The sequence below is a fragment of the Cuculus canorus genome, chromosome 1, assembly GCF_017976375.1.
Source record: "Cuculus canorus isolate bCucCan1 chromosome 1, bCucCan1.pri, whole genome shotgun sequence".
Lineage (NCBI taxonomy): Eukaryota > Metazoa > Chordata > Aves > Cuculiformes > Cuculidae > Cuculus > Cuculus canorus.
The window spans coordinates 97,713,866-97,733,885 of NC_071401.1; the positions used below are offsets into that span (position 1 = coordinate 97,713,866).

The 20,020-nt window shown below is 47.4% G+C and overlaps 1 protein-coding gene across 7 annotated transcripts in view; it reads left to right on the top strand.

The window, feature by feature from the left end:
* Positions 1 to 10,991: 10,991 nt before the first annotated feature.
* TIAM1 (TIAM Rac1 associated GEF 1) overlaps positions 10,992 to 20,020 on the top strand; it is a 191,928-nt gene continuing 182,899 nt past the window's right edge. For 6 of the 7 annotated variants that reach the window (XM_054071824.1, XM_054071811.1, XM_054071853.1 and 3 more), the window contains exon 1: positions 10,993 to 11,140. The gene's annotated coding sequence lies outside the window, so the exon portion shown is untranslated. Of the gene's footprint in view, positions 11,141 to 20,020 lie in introns of all 7 variants that reach the window. The other variant, XR_008450732.1, reaches the window with a different exon arrangement.

The following is a 20,020-nucleotide window of genomic DNA, read 5'->3' on the forward strand; positions in this document are numbered from 1 at the left end:
AAGCATTGGATTCCTGATTATGTGCAATGAGTAATTAGTCGGTCAGTATTTTAGATCATTCCAAACAGCCCCTCCAAGGTAAATCTGGCAACAGAGCAGGCTATCCCACAGCTGTGCAAAGTGGATGTGCTCTTTAGCCACTAAGCGAGGAATCAGTCCTTGCTCTTCTTCCATCCAGCAGCACAAACTTAGTCCAAGGTGGCAGCAAAGACTGGGACCTTCCTCGCTTCCAGGCTGGAACCATCCACACAGTGGTTGTGGTGGGCTCTCCTGCCACTGAGACATGATACAAGTCAAAGCCTCTGCTCCATGGTCAGAGCAGCAGTCCTCTTCCAAGCCCCTATAAACCACGTCAGAAGGCCGGGGTGTCATCTAAAGGGATGTAGATAAGCTGGAGAAGTGGGCCTATGTGAACCTCGTGAGGTTCAACAAGGCCAAATGCAAGGTCCTACACTGGGGTCAGTGCAGTCTTTGGTTTCAATACAGGTTCGGGGATGATGTGATTGAGAGCAGTCCTATGGAGAAGGACTTCGGGGTGCTGAAGGACGAAAAGCTGAAGGATGAAGGCATGAAACAACAGTGTGCACTCACAGCTCAGAAGGCCAACAGTATCCTCGGCTGCATCAAAAGAAGCGTGGCCAGCAGGGCGAGGGAGATGGTTCTCGCCCTCTACTCTGCTGTGGTGATACCTTACCTGGATTACTGCGTCTGGCTCTAGAGTCCTCAGCACAGGAAGGACATGGAGCTGTTGGAGTGGGTCCAGAGGAGGGACATGAAAATAATCTGAGGGCTGGAGCATTTCTGCTATGACAACAGACTGGGAAAATTGTGGTTGATCAGCCTGGAGAAGAGAAGGCTGTGGGAAGACCTTATAGTGGCTTTCCAGTACTTAAAAGGGGCATACAGGAAAGATGGGGACAGACTTTTTAGCAAGTCTGTTGTGACAGGACAATGGTTTTAACTAAGGGAGGGTAGACCAGTGCTTTCCTGCAAAGACTAAGGCACTGCCGGGGAGTTAGACTAGATGACCTGTAAAGGCTCCTTCCAACACAAAGCATTCTGACTTTGATTCTATGGTTATCTCTTCTCTCTTTCTGCCAGCACATTCAAAGCTGAGTTAGCAATAGAGAACAAACACAGTGCTTTCCCGCAAAGGCCAAGAGTCACCAGTTTAGGTCAGACATATGCAAGGAGTTGTCTCTTCTCTTTCCTCGTCCTTCACTTCCTAGCACATCTTAGCCGTATGTCACATACCTTTCAAGACCATGTCCTTCCAAAAGAACTGTAGGTGCAAATGCCTGGGCCAACTGCTCAAGCTGTGTGATATCTGATGTGCCCAACCATTTGTTAAGCTGTGTCTTAAATTACAGTAGGTGAATCTATGTTCTTGGTTGACCTTGCAAACTGCCATGAAAAAAAGAATGAGGTATTATACTAGCGATGCTTGTGGCACCATAGAGAGTGGGAGTAAAAATGACACTATCTGCTTGATTTGTTTATATTGAGGAAAGGCAGTGACCCCATCAGTGGCTGCCTACAGAAGCAGCGATGCTAAGTATGGCTTAAAAATACAGACAAAGTGAAGGAAAGCTCATTGATCTGCCTCCCCTCTCCCGACAGCCCTGCAATTCCTGCCTTCCTTCTCTACTCCACACCTGCACACGTGTGAGAAAATGGTCTGTAGCAACTCTGACCACTGTTTTTGCTCTCTGTACTGCCCTCTCCAAAAGACTAGGATGCTGGGAATACTTCCCATCGCTTTTGTCACCAGGGCAAGGATGGCATGGGCAGGCCATGCTCTAACCCTCTGTTAAGTAATAGTTCACTTCTCTCTGGCTTTACTATTTTAAACGAATTATTCAGGGAGTCTGCAGGCACAATCACCTTCTCCTAAGGAGCAGGTAATCAGGAAAACAGAATCACAGAATCACACAAGGTTGGAAAGGACCCATTGGATCATCGAGTCCAACCGTTCCTAACACTCCCTAAACCATGTCCCTAAGTACTTCATCCACCCGTTCCTTAAACACCTCCAGGGAAGGCGACTCGACCACCTCCCTGGGCAGCCTGTTCCAGTACCCAATGACTCTTACTGTGAAGAATTTTTTTCTGATATCCAACCTGAACCTCCCCTGACGGAGCTTCAGGCCATTCCCTCTAGTCCTGTCCCCTGTCACTTGGGAGAAGAGGCCAGCTCCCTCCTCTCCACAACCTCCTTTCAGGTAGTTGTAGAGAGTAATAAGGTCTCCCCTCAGCCTCCTCTTCTCCAGAAGAAGAACATTAATACTTGAGGAAGAAAAGGTTCAGGCTAGTGATTTAAACAAGAGAGGCAGGGGGTACTCTCTCCTCATCCTCTCATAAGCAGCTTTATGCTTCTGTATGTCTGATGGTCCTGACACATTACAGGTAAAGTATGATTAATTCTCCATAAATATGCCTGTGCTGTAAGTTTGCTTCAAACAGGCAAATTGATTTGATATCATTAGGGACAGAAGGCTTGGAGGTTTGGGTGAGGCTTGCTGCAGCCTGCACAACTTCAAGCAGCATGGCTGGCTGCCCCTTTCACCTGTCACGCTGTGGGCTGCAAGCATGTTTCCCCAGGTAGCCTTTTCAGGCAAGTCCAGTGGACTACAAAGCTGCACCCATAAACACTGTGTGAGTTGTTGTGTGAGTCCTGCAAATCTCCATGCTGCTCAGAGTCAGCTTCAGCAATCTGGAAAACAAGTTACAGAGTTGTGATGAACAGGAGAGTGCCCTGCTACTGTGGAACAGGGGCTGGGGAGTAAACAGGTTGAAATAACCTCTCTGCACAGCCAGGGCTGAGGTGTGCCCAGCTTCTCCCACATCCATCCGGGGAAGGTAAGAAGGCTAAGCACGCAGCAGCCCACACCTCAGCACAGCAAGCCATCCAAGCAGGTAACAGGGCAAGCTTATGATGGCCTGTGTCAAAGCCGCCACCCCATGGTTATCAGCACACAAGTTCACCAGGTGAACACAAATGGGGTCGTGGTCACCTACTGCAAGAAAGTCATCTGATGGCAGCACGGCCCCTGGGTCCCCATCCCCCCATGTTCCAGGGGAAGCTTAAAGCCATGCCCTTTCTCCTCCAGTGGTTTGGGCTGGACTAAGGCACTGATGGGCAGCATCCTGACTCTGGGTGGTTGGTTGCTGCTTGCTTGCCCCTTACCATGCTCAGCTGGTGTGGGAGCAGCAGGCCTGCAGCAAGGACCACTCTCTTTGTGCAGGGGAGCAAGAATGAGACACCTTATTCATCTGCTGCTCCAGCTGTAAGGGGAAATTCAGCTCTGTAGCAAAAGCCAATGTTCATTTAAGTTTTACATGCACCATATCTGCTCTGCAGATACTAGTGGTGAGATACACGGCCTCCTGTGAGGACTATGTGTAACTTGTGGGCTGTATGAATCCTACGCAGCTCTCCAAAGGGCTTAGATGATACATTGGCCCCTGCTTGACCCTCTATCAAGGGGCAAGTTTCACACAATGCCACTTGTGGGACCAGCAGTCTTTCAGAGTCCCTGAAACCGAGTCCTCCTCAAGGTTTTTCCTGTGGCTGCAGTCACTGTAGGAGAAATAACTTACCTAAAGGAGAAGAAGGAGTAGTGCAGAGAAGAAAAAGAGGCAGGGAGGATATGGAGCACTACAGTAATGGAAGATACAGAAATCAGTGTCTGAAGGGATACATTTTCGCTGCTGCTGCCTCCAGATGATGCTATGGAGCAAGCCATCAAAAGCACTGAAGGCTATCTCTGTGGGAGTCCACATACTTGCAAGCTGAGTAATACCATTTTCGAGATAAAATGACTTATTAAAAGCCATTCTTATTACTCATACAGGTATTTCTTAGACATAATATCTGCAGAACATCAGCGTCTCTCCTGAATTACTCAGCCGAGCTATTTTCTAGGCCTCCACTTAAAGAGGATTACTGCACAGCATCTGCTCCAAAACTTGCCATCGCACATCCCCAAGCACCAAAGCAGTCAGGGATGGAGCATGCACATGCTCGCACCAGAACGATGTCCACGCCACTCAGTGAACTGCTGCCTTGGAAGAAATGAGGGAACCAGGCAACCATTAATCACCAGATTTAACTCCCATATATAGCCCACAGAGACAGAAGCCCCAAAATGAAAAGAGGGAAGAGGGCAAGGGGGCATTTTGCATAAAACAAACACTCAGAGGGACATACACCTTCAAAAGGTGAATCTGGAATTAATGAAACTACTGGCTAATCAGACATCCCAGCTACAAGGAAGGTACTAACTTTTAAGATGTATTGTAGATGCTCCCCTCTTATGAACATATCAGTATATCCCACAAACACTATTTACCTACCTGTCCTACCATGTCTCCTTTGTGAGCACTTCACAAACTTATGACTTTTTATCACTGCGCTTCACTGAACTTGTTTGCAAATTGTCCAGCTGATTAACGTAATTCAACTAAATCCAGAACAACACATCTTAATCTGTTCTTAATATGAAGATTGCTGCATCTCTAGCAGAAATGAGCAAGGGCTTTTGTGTCTAAAAGCCACTCGATGGATCTAGTGACAAAAAGCAAACACCACCCAACACCAAACTGAACTGCCTCTCCCTGCAAGCACCTGATTTGTGGACTTAGCCTATGCTTTTGTCATGGTGGCGATGACACCTTGCGTATCTTCTGGCTCCTCTCTACTTTTCTACCCTGTCCTACCTCCATCATCTCTTTTTGTTGCATCAACACCACTGTTCATGCTGCTACTTGCTGTACTCTTTATGTTATAGTTGAACTAGTATAATAGGTATCTGCTAAAGGAAGGTGCTCCTTTCCTTTTTGCTGGTACTAGCACTAGTCTGTTCATCCTTCCAGCCTGCTCAAGGAGCTAGACCAGGACAGAGCTGATGTTTTTATTTTGGAGAGTTAATTTCTGGGTGACTGATCTTGCTCGCTGTAGGGTCAGATTATGCAAGGCAAGTAATAAGGGAGAGAGACCAATGCTGCCCATTCACATGGTCATTTGCTGTTAAGGGTGGTTTATATATAGTGTCAAGCTGCATCCCAAGAGAAGTGAGATTGTGCTGAGAGGTGCCACAGAAATCTGTGCTCTAATCCTGCGTCTCCTGATGGCAAAGCCTGCTGTCTGTCTGGTAGGCTGCCTTTTTTCCTCTGTCTTTTATCAGAGATATCTTTCATGTAGGCATCTGGCTTTCAAATTTCTCATTATTTCTATCCTCTTAAAGTGCATCATTTATATTTCAGGCAGTGCTGATGCCCCCTGTGAAATTGTCACTTATGCACCTAAGAGGTGAGCGTCTTACTGGTTTATCCCATGCCTCTGTACTACTGTGTTTGCAGATGGAAGAGCAGAAGAGGAAAATGCTGCCACAAAGTGTGCCACCCCTGTCTTCTCCTCTGCCAACCTTCATTGGTTCCTCGTGGTTCCTTTCATAAGCCACGCAGGGCTGGGACCAGAGCCTGCTGGGGTTTCAGTGAGGTGGTCGCAATGGCAAATGTCCCCTTTGGGATTTAGTTAAGGACAGTAAATGATTTTCAGTCTGTGACCTACATCAGGGCTGCGGCCAGGTTTCCAATAGTAAGAGGCTAATGCAATAACACGGATTTTGCTTAGGTTTACATGTGAGGGTTAAGCTAATCCAACAAGAGACAAATATTTTCAGTGATTGTTCCTTTTTTCTCATAGTTATATAGGCTTTCCAGTAATGCATTCTTTATCCATAAATTAGCAATGACATTGAAAGAAACCCTTTAATACCATAAACCGACAACAAAACAGGGATTGGGAACAAGGGCTATTGCCTTCTCCATATGTGTCCTTATGGCATGAGCAGTCATACCCCCAGGAAAGTTCAGACTTTGCCACTATCCGAAGTACTCTGTGATTTTACATACCACTTCACTTGCAACTATCAGTGAACACTGATAATGGCATTTTTCAAAGCAGAGGCTAAGGTAGACAATAATTCATCACATGTATCTCCTCCTTTACGTAATTCTAGATGTGCTAGGATGTGATCCTACTGCTAGCTTTGCTGCAGCCTGAAAATTATTCATACAAATACTGCCTCAAAAAAACAGGCATTATTTTAACTTTTGAAGCATGCTGAGACCTGGGAGAGCTTCTTCAAGGTACTATAAGTGTTAATATTTATTTAGCACTCGTGGAAGCAGTTTTCCCCTGCTAAAAGGGACACCAAGCAGAGTAAGTTACTTTCTATGCATGGATTTCAGGGTCTTGGAACTGGCTGAAGTTACTTTTACTTAAAAGCCAGAAAAAAACCTCCACTATTACATTGTTATTCCTGTTTTCAAATCAAAAAGAAGACAACAGCTTCTGGGCTGTGGTGAATATCTTTTTTAAGCTACAGGCAAAACTAATGGGAAAATAAGTAGAAGGCATGAAGTTCATCAGTACAGAACAAGTCCTGATACAATCTAATTTTGATGGCCTGGGTAGGACTTTGGTGGTAAGGGATCCTGCTAACTGTGTGCAGGACATAAAATGTCAGCTTACGTGCATGCAACAGCACAGCCTTGAAAGGATGTACTGGCAACAGTCTACAGCTATTTTTCAAAGAACAATTTCCCTGATATGTTTAACCCCCTTTTCAATTTCTGGGCTTGACATGTCCTCTGCCAGTCCTGTCTCTCAGGTACAAAGGTGCACTGCTCAGAAGCAAAAGCATTCTTCTGTATGGAGGAGAAATATCGAAAGATACATGAGAGAAAAATGCAAGAGAAAAATGTTTTATATACAGATAATTGATTTTAGGAACAAATAGGGAATGTCTGGAGTAGAGACAGAACTTTGCTTTTGAACTTTCTTCATCCATACAAATTTTTTGATAAGCAAATGCTATTTCAGATTTTCAGTCATGGAATTCCCATTGTTGCAATAAGTCATACTCTGTTCATTGTGAAGTGCCAAGCTGTTTATTTTCTGAGTGAGCTATTCCTGGATGTGTTTTCTACCAATTGTGTCAGAAAGAACTGTGTTTTTTGCAACTCAGTCACTCATAAACTCAGATAGAGTCTTCATAGGAGGATACTTTACTTCTGCTATGCTACCTGAAAGCAAGGTTTGCTGATGCTGGGAAAATGGTGTTTAGCAAGGGGAGTTCTCTGCTCAGTCCCTTCTTCTGCTTCCTTTTAAATTTTTTTTGGAGGAAACCAAACTTTTTATGCACACAATCACTGCAAGCCAAAAATAACAACTCTTAAATTAGCACTGAGTAGGTGGAGGGGTACAACTAGCACACCGGCTTGCCATAACAGTCTGGATATATAAATGAAGAGATGGGTCTTGACATGCAGAGTAACTAGAACTGTCAGATGACTAATGGATTTCACTCATTATATGTTGAGGCCCTGGAAAAGTAGCTAATGAAGTGGGATTACTTAAAAATATGCCTATATTAGCTGGCATAAACCCGAGTTGCGCAGTCAGGTCTGCTGCAACACAGCCGCCTGCCCACATGCGCCCGCTGGCAGGAACCACATCTGGCGTGTGTGGGGCCACAGCAGGGGAGGGGTGTAGCAGCATTGAGGAGTGGGGGATGGTTCTCCTGCACTGTTATTTGATGTGTGCCCGATCATGCTCCATGGCAAAGAAAAGCAGGCCCTGCAGGAGTTTCTGCCTCTGGCCCATTTTTTTCCCCGCCTGGCGCTGACATGAGCATCTGTAGACTGGAATGGTGAATAGGATGGAGGAGGCAGCTCCTTCTTCCCTCAGACACCTGGATCTTCCCTGAGAAGACGTTCCCTGACTGAATTTAATGGTCGATGTCACCTGTAAATCAATATTGCTGATATTTTCAGTTTATCCCTGTCCTGGGGCAGCTGCTGAAAATTGCAGCAGTGTTTAAGCAGGACCATGCCAGTGTCGTGCACTGTGGTGGCAGGAGGTGACAGTACCCTTCTGGTGTTGGACTCCTGTAAACCACTGAGTGGGTACTCTTACATACAGAGATTTTGATGTGCAATTCATAGTCTCAGAAAACACATTTGTTTATAAGCTAATGGACACCTTGAAGATCTAGTTTTAAGTTACGCTACTGATTGATTGTGAACTATAAAGCAAAATGCATGGCTGGGGTAGCTGTCACTTGCTTGGGTTCGTACAATTGTTCTGAATGGCACCTTAATTAGCTGAACTTTCCTAATCTGGCCATAGCATATTATCAAATTTTAATAAGACCTCCTGGCTGAATGAGTGGGGAATTTTACCTAAAAATCAGTGTCAGGAAAGGACCTGCATTTAATCTTGCTGATTAAATTGTTTGACTTGGTGTGGTAACGCCATTTAAAACGTGCCATTAATCAATGGCTTGAGGAAGAAAACTGGTGTTTTATATTTGGATTTTATTTGTAAGCTCGTGAATAGATAGTTGAGATTTTGTATTTGATTTTTAAAGTCAGAACAAATGTACAGAGTTTAAATATAAATATTCTTTATTCAATACATGTTTGAGTATTAAGATGACAGCGACGGTTGATACGGACTTATCCATCTTGACTTTCAAAGTTGATGGCAAGATGCTTCCACCTTTTCATGTTTAAAAATCAACTTTTGGCAGGTTTTGTACAATACTTTTGGTTAAAACACAGCTCATGTTTATTTATTAATGCATTTTAAAATGTACTTACCCACATTTGAGCTGAGTCATTGCTTAAAAAAAAACCCAAAGCCTTGGCAGCTGGGGCAATGCTTGTGACAAGGTGCTCTCCGGCTTCCTGGCATCCCACTGAACAGAGTCTATGTGTGATGCACAGCTAAAGCACTGACTTAAATTCCCTCAAAATGTTTATCTGCAGAAGTAGCACAGGAGCAGACTGGCACAGGGAAAAAGCTCTTCCACCTTGTTTGCATCTCTGAGCCATTGGAGATAGCTCCAGTATTTGTGATGCTCTGGTAAACGGCAGAGAAGGAAGGGAAGTATGGCATGGGCACCTGGAAGGAGGAGCACAAATATTGAGGGTAAGGAGGCTCTACGGAGAGATCTGGGCAGACTGGATAGATGGGCTGTGACTAATGGGATGAAGTTCGACAAGACCAAGTCCTGCATTTGGGGCACAACAATGCTGTGCAGCGCTACAGGCTTGGGGAAGAGTGGCTGGGAAGCTGCCGGACAGAGAAGGACCTGGGGGTGTTGGTGACAGCAGCTGAGCGTGAGTCAGCAGTGGCCCAGGTGGCCAAAGGGGCCAGTGGCATCTTGGATTGGATCAGAAAGAGCATGGCCAGCAGGACCAGGATGGGGATTGCGCCTCTGTACTCGGCACTGGTGAGGCTGCACCTCGAATACTGTGTTCAGTTTTGGGCCCCTCATTACATTGAGGTGCTGGAGTGTGTCCAGAGAAGAGCAACAACGTTGGTGAAGGGCCTGGAGAACAAGTCTTACGAGGAGCAGCTGAGGCAACTGGGGTTGTTTAGGCTAGGAAAGAGCGGGCTGAGGGGAGACATTATCGCTGCCTACAACTGCCTAAAAGGAGGTTGTAATGAGGTGAGTATTGGTTGATTCTCCCAAGTGACAGGTGATAGGACGAGGCCTCAAGCTGTGCCAGAAAAGATTTTTATTGGATATCAGGAAAAATTTATTCACTGAAAGGGTTATTGGGCACTGGCAGAGGCTGCCGAGGGAGGGGGTTGTGTCACCATCCCCGGAGGTATTCAAAAGATGGGTAGATGAGGTGTTCAGGGATCTGGTTTAGCAGTGGGCAGGTATGTTTGGACTTGATTATCTCAAAGGTCTTTGCCAACCAAACAATTTTGTGTTTCTACGATTCTAAAATCTGGTGCTACTGATGTGTGATAGCTCCATGTTAACATCTGGTGGTGAATGTGCAGGACAGAGAGGTGGGGGGAAGCTCAGCACTGCTCCGGAGGACTTTGAGGGGGTCGGGAACCATGACTGGAAGCTGCTTGACTGCCAAGGTGGCAAGGCAGTTTCCACTCATAGTTCCTGACTGCTTCAAAGTCAAAATGACTATGGAGGTAGTCAGGCAGCTGATGCTACTGGCTCTCAACCCCTTCACAGCAGACAGGATGTTTCTGAAGACTTGGAGAGAAGGACTTCGGAGTGCTTATTTATGAGAAACTCAGTGTGAGACAGTGATGCGTGCTCACAGCCCAAAAAGTTGACTGTATCCTGGGCTGCATCAAAAGAAGTGTGGCCAGCAGAGAGGATTCTGCCCCTCTATTCCTCTCTTGTGAGACCTCATCTGGAATACTGTGTCCAGTTCTAGAACCATAAACATAAGAAGGATATGGAGCTGTTGGAATGGGTCCAGAGGAGGGCTACAAAGACGATTAGAGGGCTGGAGCACCTCCCATACGAGGACAGACTGAGAGAGTTGGAGTTGTTCAGCCTGGAGAAGGCTTACGAGGCGATTGTATAGCGACCTTCCAGTACCTGAAGGGGCTGCAGGAAAGCTGGAGAAGGACTTTTTCCAAAGGCGTGAGGTGATAGGACAAGGGGGAATGGATTTAAGCTGGAGAGGGACTGATTTAGACTAGACACAAGGAGGAATTTCTTCACAATGAGGGTGGTGAGGCACTGGCACAGGTTGCCCAGGGAAGCTGTGGCTGCCCCATCCCTGGAGGTGCTCAAGGCCAGGTTGGACGGGACCCTGGGCAGCCTGATCTGATGGGAGGTGTCCCTGCCCATGGCCGGGGGGTAGGACTGCATGGGTTTAAGATCCCTTCCCACCAACCATTCTCTGACTCTATGCCCGGCCGCCTTTCCCGCGGGCTCCGAGGCGCGGAAGCGGGGGGGGGGACTATACGCGACCCGCACGCGGCGGCCCCGGACCCCGCCCCCCGCCCGCGCGCGCGCCGCCAGGGCTATTGTGTGCCCCCGCAGCTCCGAGCGCCCCGCGGCTCGGCTCCCGCGCGCGCCCATTGGCTCGGCCCGGACCGCGACGGACGCCCCGCGCAGCCAATCGCCGGCCCCCGCGGCCCCCCGCGCGCGCCCGCCCCGCCCCTCGCGGCGCCCGCGGGAACAACATGGCAGCGGCGCCCATTGGTGGCGGCGCGCGCTGAGCCGCGGGGAGCAGCGCCCGGGGCGGGCGGGCGGCGACGGCGGCAGCAGCAGCGACTCTTGGTGCCCAGCCGGGGCAGGTGAGTGGCGGCGGATCCCATCCCCGTCCCCAGCATCCCCGCATCCTCGTCCCTCGCGCCCTGCATCCCCGCGCGCAGCATCCTCGCACCCAGCATCCCCGTCCCCGTCATCTCCATGCCCGCGCCCCTCATCCCCGTCACCCGCATCCCCGTGCCTTCCATCCCGGCGCTCCGCATCGCCGTTCCCCTCGTCTTGCAAGCCCATCTCTCGCGCCCCGCATTCCCGTGCTCTTCATCCCCGTGCTCTTCATCCTCGCATCCCTGTCTCCTGCACGCAGCATCACCGCGTCTCCGTGCTCTCCATCCTCATCTCCGTCCGCCGCTCCCTGCATCACGCTCCCTGCATCCCCGTTCCCCTCGTCCTGCATCCCCGTTCCCCTCGTCCTGCATCCCCGCATCCCCTCTCCCCGCATCCCCTCTCCCCGTTCCCCTCTCTCCGCATCCCTGCATCCCCTCTCCCCGCATCCCCTCTCCCCGCATCCCCTCTCCCCGCATCTCCGCTCCCGGCCGTGCGCGCTATCTGCTCGGAGCCCCGGCTCCCGCCCGGAGCGACAGGGTCTCGCTATCCCGCTTGGGCGCTCCCCCCGCCGGGGTGCCCGGGGCTGCGCGGCTCTGGTGCCGGGGCTGCGGTCCCCGAGCTCCGGGAGCGCCGCTCCTCCGCTTGAAATGTCACGGCGGGGTCGGTACGGGGCTGTCACCCCGCTCCGAGAGCCGCAGGAGCCGGTGCTGCCCGCTGCTGTCCCCGTGCCCCTTCCCCGCCGGGGGATGCTGCTGCCGGGGAGCCACAGCGGGCAGGGTGCGGGGTGGCAGCCCGGGTGTCACGGAGGCAACGCACCCCTAGTGAGCGTGTGGCAGGTAGGGGCGACGCTTTCGGCTGCGTGTAGCGGGCACTGCCTGCCCGCACTGCCCTTGCTGAAGTTGGGGGCAGTTGAGTGCTGGTGGGAAGTGCTGGCACAAATGCGGTCTTGCACAGAGTTGCAGGAGCGGGTGCGTAATTCCAGCGTGCGGGTCAGTACTACCTCAAAATTGACTTTCCGTTCCTCCTCAGTCCTTCATTCCCACCTCCTTCCCTCAGCAGCAGCCAGAGGACTTTTGGCTAACTGAAAGCCCGCTACAGCTAGGAAATAGGTAGTGCTCCTGACTTGTTAATCATTCTGCTCTGTATGAAATCCTGATTAAAAAATGTGTTGGAATAAATTGGAGAAGGCTGAGATCTATGGAGTGATTACTTGGGTGCCTAATCTGTGATTAGAGCATCTTTTCCCCTTCCTGTATTATTAAAACACTTCTCTCAATTCCAATGACACTTCAGTGCTGCGATATAAATTATTGAACAAGGGCAAATGAGACCTCCTTCACCTTAGCTGTAAGAGCCCAATCCTGCAGAGATCAACACCCTCCACCCCCCCCTGGTTTGGCAGCTCTCAGAGCCCCTCTGCCGAGTCCTTGCTCCTTTCCCTGCACCAGCCCTGGCTCCCATTCCCATGGCAAAAGCTGTCTTGTTCAGGCAGAGTATTGCTTATCGGATTGCACCTAAAAGTTGTCCTTGCTGCTTCCCTGTGAGCCTGCGTGGATGGGACGGCCCTGTGGCATTTTGAATATGTGAGTGACCTTGGAAAGCACTTTGGTTTTCTCTCTTGGCTCTTGCCTCAATTGCCCTTGTATTCCATGAGCTCTTTGGTTTGGGGACCAATGTGTGCACAGGTCCTGGGAAGTGTCTTAAAACCTGGTCATCACCCCTGTGGTAGCCACTGTATGCTTGGTAGTGGCAAGGAACATGCCGCTAGCACCTCCCTACTGCTTGAGGTAAAAGACGATTAAAGAGTGGGTGGGGAATAGGACTGTTTCTTCTCTCCCAGGCTCTGGAATGCTGGAGGTGGAAGAGGAATGTGACATACCCATGGGGACTTGGCTCACCTCTGCTTTGGTTACAGGCATATTAGTCCTGCTCCCACTTAGGCTGCGGGAACACTTGCTACCCCACGATCACATATAGCATGGGGGAAAAAGCTGTTTCCTTCTTAAACAGCAGAGCAACTAAAGAATTATTTCTTTTTAAAGCGATTCCCCAACAGCAATTTAATCTGTAACCTTTTTGTTATTGTTGTTATTGCATTAGTGATCCAGTTATGCTTTCCTATATATTAAAGGCAACATTCTGGAGTCCTTAAACAAATGCCCATCATCTTTAATGGCAACTGACTTTGGGATCTGTCTCTCCGTGATCTCATGCAATGCTGACTGTAATTTGCCTTAAGGGAAATAAGATATGCTGCTGTTTTAGATGGCCTTTTTTGCGTCTCTGGTTGCGCTTGTCTGAAATACAATTTGGTGAATCCTACCTGATGCCTGTCATCTGGTCTCGCTTGGAAGGGGAAGCACAGTGGTGATAGTTATTTTTCTGTCAGAGGTGACTATGCCCTCTAGTCATTCAGAAAATGGCAAAAATCCTTTTGAGGCATCATTGGAAAGGATCACTGTGTGTAACGGGGTGGAGGGAACAGGTTTGTCTGGTACCAGAGCTCTCTGGTTCTCAGACAAAGTTCTTATGCTGTGGTGAGGAGCACAGTATAAATAGCAATGCTAGATTGTAGTCACTGAATTCAAAGTTGTGGTTTCCACAGCAACCAGCGCTCAGGCTGTCCTTTACGTACGTAATAGTTCCCCTTTTTTAAAAAAAACCCTACAAATGTATCTGGCTTCTGGTGTGGTGCTCTGTCCAATCCTCCTCCGCAAACACCCCACTCTCATTCCTCTTACTCTGCTTTTGAGCATCCCTTCTGCACTTTCCTTCTCCCATTGGCTGTCATCTTGCTCCATTCTGAGCTCCAGGCTTCCCTCTGCCTTCTCTTGGGCCAGCAGCTGACGGTTCTGTGTACCATATCCCAGCCTTTCCAGCATGTTCCCTTGTTTTCCAAGTCCTCCTTTTGGTATCAGTGCTTGCTTTTAGCTGCCCCTGCGGAGTGATAGGCACCACGCAAACAGGGGAGGAAACAGCCCTGCTCTGAATCCCTGGCAAATCCGTCAAATACCCGCTGTGTTCGCTGTCTTGCCCGTACGTGAAGGGTTGTTGTCTTGATGGTAGGTCTATGTGCTCCCAGCTCTTGCCTAGTCAGTTCTCTTGAGACTTAAAGGAAATGCAGAGAACTATGCCCTGTGTGGAGGGCTGCGGGATGTGCCCTTCCTATATGAAGATCAGGATGCAACGTTTGTTTCTAAAAATGTTTGTCACACGAATGCGCAGCGTGGCTAAAGTGTTTTCATTTATAGCCAAAGGGTTGATGTATCTACATGGTTGTGTCCAAGTTACAGTTTCCAGAGCAACTGGAGCTTTGTATCTTGGATGACTGTTAACTAAAGCACAAAACCTCACATCAAATTTATCTTTCTTAAATTCTTTAATTTTAGCTACTGTTAAAAATGCAGCTTGTGCTTATCTGAGAACATGTTTAAAAACCTTAAATGACCAAGCAGATCTTCTTGAGATATGTACCTCTGCGATGAGAACAAGAATGAGAAATTTCAGCCCCCAAAGTAATTACCCTTAGTTACAGCATAAACCACTTTAGTTTAAAAAAAAAAAAAAGAAAAAGGAATGAAATGGAAGTGCCATCTCATCTATATCTCTAACCAGAACTAATGACAAAAGTGCAGTCTGGCAAAGCTGAGTAAAAAAAGCTGATGTTGGCTGAAAGCAAACGTCAAATGAAGGATTCCTATGGCTGGAGAATCGATCTTGAGAGGGAAGGAGACTCAGGATCCCCTGTACCTGGGAGCAGGTGGGCAGGCCATGGTGCTGTAGGCTGGTCTGATGATGATGATAATGATGATTTCCTTCCCTTTCCCCTCTCATTTGGTGCCTGCTCATTATAGGTCCCTTTTGCACTGTTTCACAGACGCTAATCCTCTGAGCACTAACGCCAAGAGCCTTTGGCATCAAGGCAGGTCGCTTCCCCATTGTAACTCAATTTGTGCCAACGTTACTTTCCAAAAAGTTGATGTGTCTGCATTGTAGGTTTTCTCTGTGCCCTGTGACAAATTCTGTCGGTAATGGGCATGTCATTCCATTATAAATTGGTGTACTGGTTACTGTGATTGGTTTGAGCAGTGATGCTGTAAAATGGTTTGTAGGTTACCTGGGGAATGTCAGCCAGGAGGCTTTAAGTGTTGTTTTTTGTGCAAAAGGAATTACAAAGAGAATGTCTCAAGGGTTTTCCTTTCTGTTTTTGTTAGTAACCTTCCAGCTCAATGTTTTTCTTTTTATATATATATTATATATATATATAATGTTCTATTGATATTGCCGCCTATAGTAGCATTGTCAGCAGCCTATGGTATTCTTACTTAATAAAATGGAGGAATGATTCTTCTGCTATGAGATATTTTTTAAATGAAACTTAAACCCAGACCTTGTGATCTTTGGTGTGCTGCCCAGATTATAGAAACAAAATGATTGAAACAGCAGCTGGCAATAGCTTGAAGTGAGTTAAAATACCTTGAACTTCTCACTGAGTGTCTTTGCTCAAAGGTAGAGATTTTGGTTTTTCTGTAGTCAGCCCAATCTTTGCGATACGGCACAGACTAAGAAAGCATTTTAGCTTGTTCGCATGGGAGCAGACTGTTGCTCAGTAGCCGTAACCCACCTCTGTGGCAGGCGATGTTGCATGCCGGGTGGTGAGGCAGAGAAAGCTGGTAACAAGCTGGGAGAAGAGCCAGATTCTTTGCCGGAATAAGAACTGTCTGTTTGTTTTCCTGAATGCTCAGAAAATGACAATGTGTGCCGTCCTATCAACTTAATTGACTAAGTCTTTCAAGGTGAAGGTTCCGATGCTGGAGCTCAGCATTGCATAAATGCATCTATTTTGGCAGCAGCATACCTAGTTTTACTTGTCTCCAGTGCTCCGTATAAATACACCTCTTTCTTGACCTCCATTAATTTCAGTGGATAAAGCCAAGTCTTCTGAAGAACTAGGCATTTGAGAGCTGGAACAAGACACCTAATCCATTAAAAATAAAGCAGGCTTGTTTTAAAATTTTCTTCCTTTGAAAGAATGGGCAGTAAGTAAGGGTGGTGGGAAGGTCTTGTATTCTTAACCAGTTGTCCTGGGGACCTGCAGCTGCAGTGCCTGACCAGCTTCTTCTGTGGTAACCATTGCCAGAGGAGAGATCTGACAAGGCTGCAGAGGGCTGGGATGTCGTTCCCATCCTCTGTATCTTCCACCTTGCAGCTAGGGTAGACCCTTGGCTTTGGAAAGCCAGGTAGAGGAGAAGGTTAAGATGAAAGAAGAAAGGCAACAGATTATTGTCTGCGCCTAAGTGATGAGGAGAAACAGTCTGGTCCAGAGCACTGGATGTCACACTTAACTTGTGAAAGAGTAGTTCATGAAGTATTCTGATTTTCCTCAGATGCTGTTTTGGTTTTGGAAAAGTATTAAAAAAAGTTCTGCTCTTTCAAGCTAGGGAAAGTACCAACTTTTGACTGGGGCTTTGTGCTAGTTGAAAACAACCATTTTTGCCTTATGGTCAGGAAACATTTAATCTAATAGCAGCCAATCTCTGTATTTTGAGTTTTGCAGCCCAGGCTGCTGTAACATAAATACTTGGAACATCTTTGATTACAGTTACCTTGTGCATTACCAAATTCTCTACTGTTTCACATTATTCAGCATGTCTTTATGTCTAATTGTTTTTCCCCTTCATATGCTCTGTTCCTAAGATTAGTATAGTTTTCCTCCTCATGGATAAATAATTTAAACACCTGGACTGATTAAATGCGTGCGTCTGAGCTCAGAACAATCACGACTCTTCTTTTTTTTTGATTCAAAGACTGACTTTTCCAAAGGAGATTCAAAACAACTGAAAATAGCTTCATCACAGAAACATCAAGCATAACTTAAAAATTGTTACTATCATGTCATAGATTCTGGCAGTGTACATTTGCTTTCCCATTAGCAACGTCTCATTGAACAATCAAGGGTTTATTGACAACTCGTTTACTTCGCCTAATTGTATGACTTGCTGGAGGGCAGGACCGACCTTCCTTTCACAGAATGATGTCAAAGATGTTGATGTAAAGTAGGTCTGTGTTGTGCAGTAACTTGATCGCTCTGTTGGTGGCTGTCTTGTGAAGACAAAGTTGACTGCAAAAGGTTTGAGGCAACTTCCAAGGTTGGATTTGACCATGCATTACCTGCAGAGTTTCTTTCCTGGCACGACATGGGAAGATGCCAGGGTCCTTTGGGCCAAGCTTGATGCTATCCTGCAACAGCTGTGTCAGGGCTTGCGGGGTAGTGGGTGACTGATCCAGAAAGTCCAGGCTCAGCGTGGTGGTGCCAGGAACAGCTGCTTAGGGTCAGCAACAGTTAGTGCTGGTGTGAAGAGTGCTGTTGGAAAAGGTTTAGGGACTAGGAGCTGTCAAGTTCACTCTCTGCCATCACTGTTCTCGCTGCTGTGGGCTCATGTGAGGGCTCACGCAAAACTCTTGTGCTAGTGGAGGCAGAAGTGCACCTTGCTGGTGAGGGTGAAGGGGATGCAACAGTGCTTTCCTATCTGGAAAAAGTCCTTTCTGATAATTTTCTTTCCAAAATGTCTTTTCAAAGAAGAACAACTCTTCTGGTCTTTCTGTATGTGCTCCACAGCTACCTCTGGAGAACAGCGACCCAAACCAACTACCTAAGGAGAGAATTCTTTTTTCCTATGTGAGACCTGTCTCATCTGGCATTGTTATCAGTCAGTGCTGTGCCATTTCATTTCAGACTGGCTGACAATAGCACTTTCAAATGACTGGAGTTTCCTCTCCCTTTGTTGTAAAAAATACTCTTAGGAACTACCTTTATTGAGTGGCTGCATATCTCTAGGCTAAAGTTAAACCACAGCTGGAAAACATTTCTCATCTCTCACTCAAAACATCTTACATCTAGGGATTTAAAACCTCATGCCAGAAAGCTGTAGCCTTATACTTTGCCCATGATTTCTTTCTATGCCAGCGCTACTCTACAGGAATGTGAATACCTTGATTGCGTGTATCTTGTCTGTTTTCATTCATGGAGGAAAAGAGGAAGAAAACCTGGGATGTTGATGAAGTTCCACTTTGCATTTTGACATACCCCCAGATCCCTCCTTTTTTTTTTTTTTTTTGGTGCAGTGCTGGGCATTTATCATCACATTAGCCCTCTGTCTGGCTTTCCACCTTCTCTGATAAGCAGTGCTCAGTTAGGTACCAGGCTTTCAGCAACCCAGGGCAGTTCCTTCTTGGATCCAGTTACTGCTTGTCTGTTGGACCCATCCATTATTGTAGCAGCTGATTTTTATTGTCTCAAATTATCTCTTGCCCTGTCCATCACAGTTAGTTCCCTTTGCTTCTTCTAAAGCAAAACCTGTGCCTGCCTTTATCCGTTGGCATGATTTGGAGGGAGATGTGAGTTTCCTTGTTAACCCTAGGCAGACTTCCTGCTGCTTCCTCTCCAACTTCAGCTCTTGTCATCCTGATCTCAAAACAGACCCTTCTCTCTCTTGTTTGCCGCCTCCTCCCACTCCAGCACTGCTTTGATCTCCCAGGCTGTTGAAACCCACTGAGCTTTGAAAGCTTGCTGTTGTGCTGCCAGTCGTTCCTTCATGATGAATGGCCTTGTGAAGGGGCCAGGCTCTCTGTGCTGTGCCCCACTGCTCAGTCCCACTGCTGTCCTCTCTGCCAGCACTCTCCCTGTGACTTGCTGGCGTTAGTCACTGGTGAAGCCTTGGGCAAAAGGCATCTTCCTCCGTGTTGCAAACAGCGCTCCAGTTGGACTCTGTTTGACTGCATCAGCTCCTCATCTCAGTTTGCTTATTGAAAGCATGTCTTAAAACCTTAAAGAGTATTGCTTCCTAGCCACCTGGTGAGTTCCTGCAGAGTTTTGGTGCTGTTTGGAACTTTTATGAAAGCCTTAATTCATAGCCTGTCTGCATTTCCATCTGCACCTGCAATACTTGCAGGAGGACTCCATGTGTAGGAGCTTGTTCCTTGATCATGGACCTTCCATGTACGTTTGGGTACATGCCCGTGTGACACGATTGCAGAGGCACTTTTAAAACTGTTCTCTGCTGACTGGGTGACAGGTGATCCGGAGAGCCACAGTAAAAATAAAAAACTCCACCCAGAGGGCTGACTTCAGTTACTTTTTCCACTTAGTATCATGTTCTTTTATCATTATGCTTTTAAGAGATGACAGTGGGTTTTGATCCAGAGGGTTTGATGGGGTGCTGGAAGGCAGACATCTGGGGTTCTTTTAGGTGCAAAGCAGCATGACAGCTAGTGATGCTTAGCTTGTCCCAATTTGGGAGCGAAAAAAGGCTAAGCATCTTCCCTAAAGAGATGTGACTTCCCTGCAGTATTAGCCAACACCAAGTGAGGGAGAAAAAATGCAAAACAGTGGAGAAGGTGCAGAAACTGGATGATGCAAGAAGCATTTTGAGTTGAAGCTGCTGCATCCTCACCTTACTACTAGTTCTGCTTGAATCATTTGGCTGCTCAGATACAATTGAAGATAAAGAGCTCCAAAAGCATCTCTGGCATCGTTACTGTCTCTAGTTCCTGAGCTGTCTGCTTCCAGAAGCACCAAAGGTTTTCAGCCTGGCAGTGTCTTGTGGTGGTGTGCATCTTGTACATCTGTGGGAGCTGGGGCAAGTGATACACAAGCTAGTTGCATTGATTTCGGAGGCAGGAAGAAACCCCAGCAGCAGTTGAGGCTAGGCAGATGTTCTGTTTGTTTTTTAGCCCCTAAGGAAAGCCTCCCTGAAGCCTGACCGGTACTGACACGTGATTGTCACTGATTGATTTGGGCTATGCAGGTCCAAGTTACTTAGCATTTTGGAAAGCCATTTTGGCAGTATTTCGACATAAAA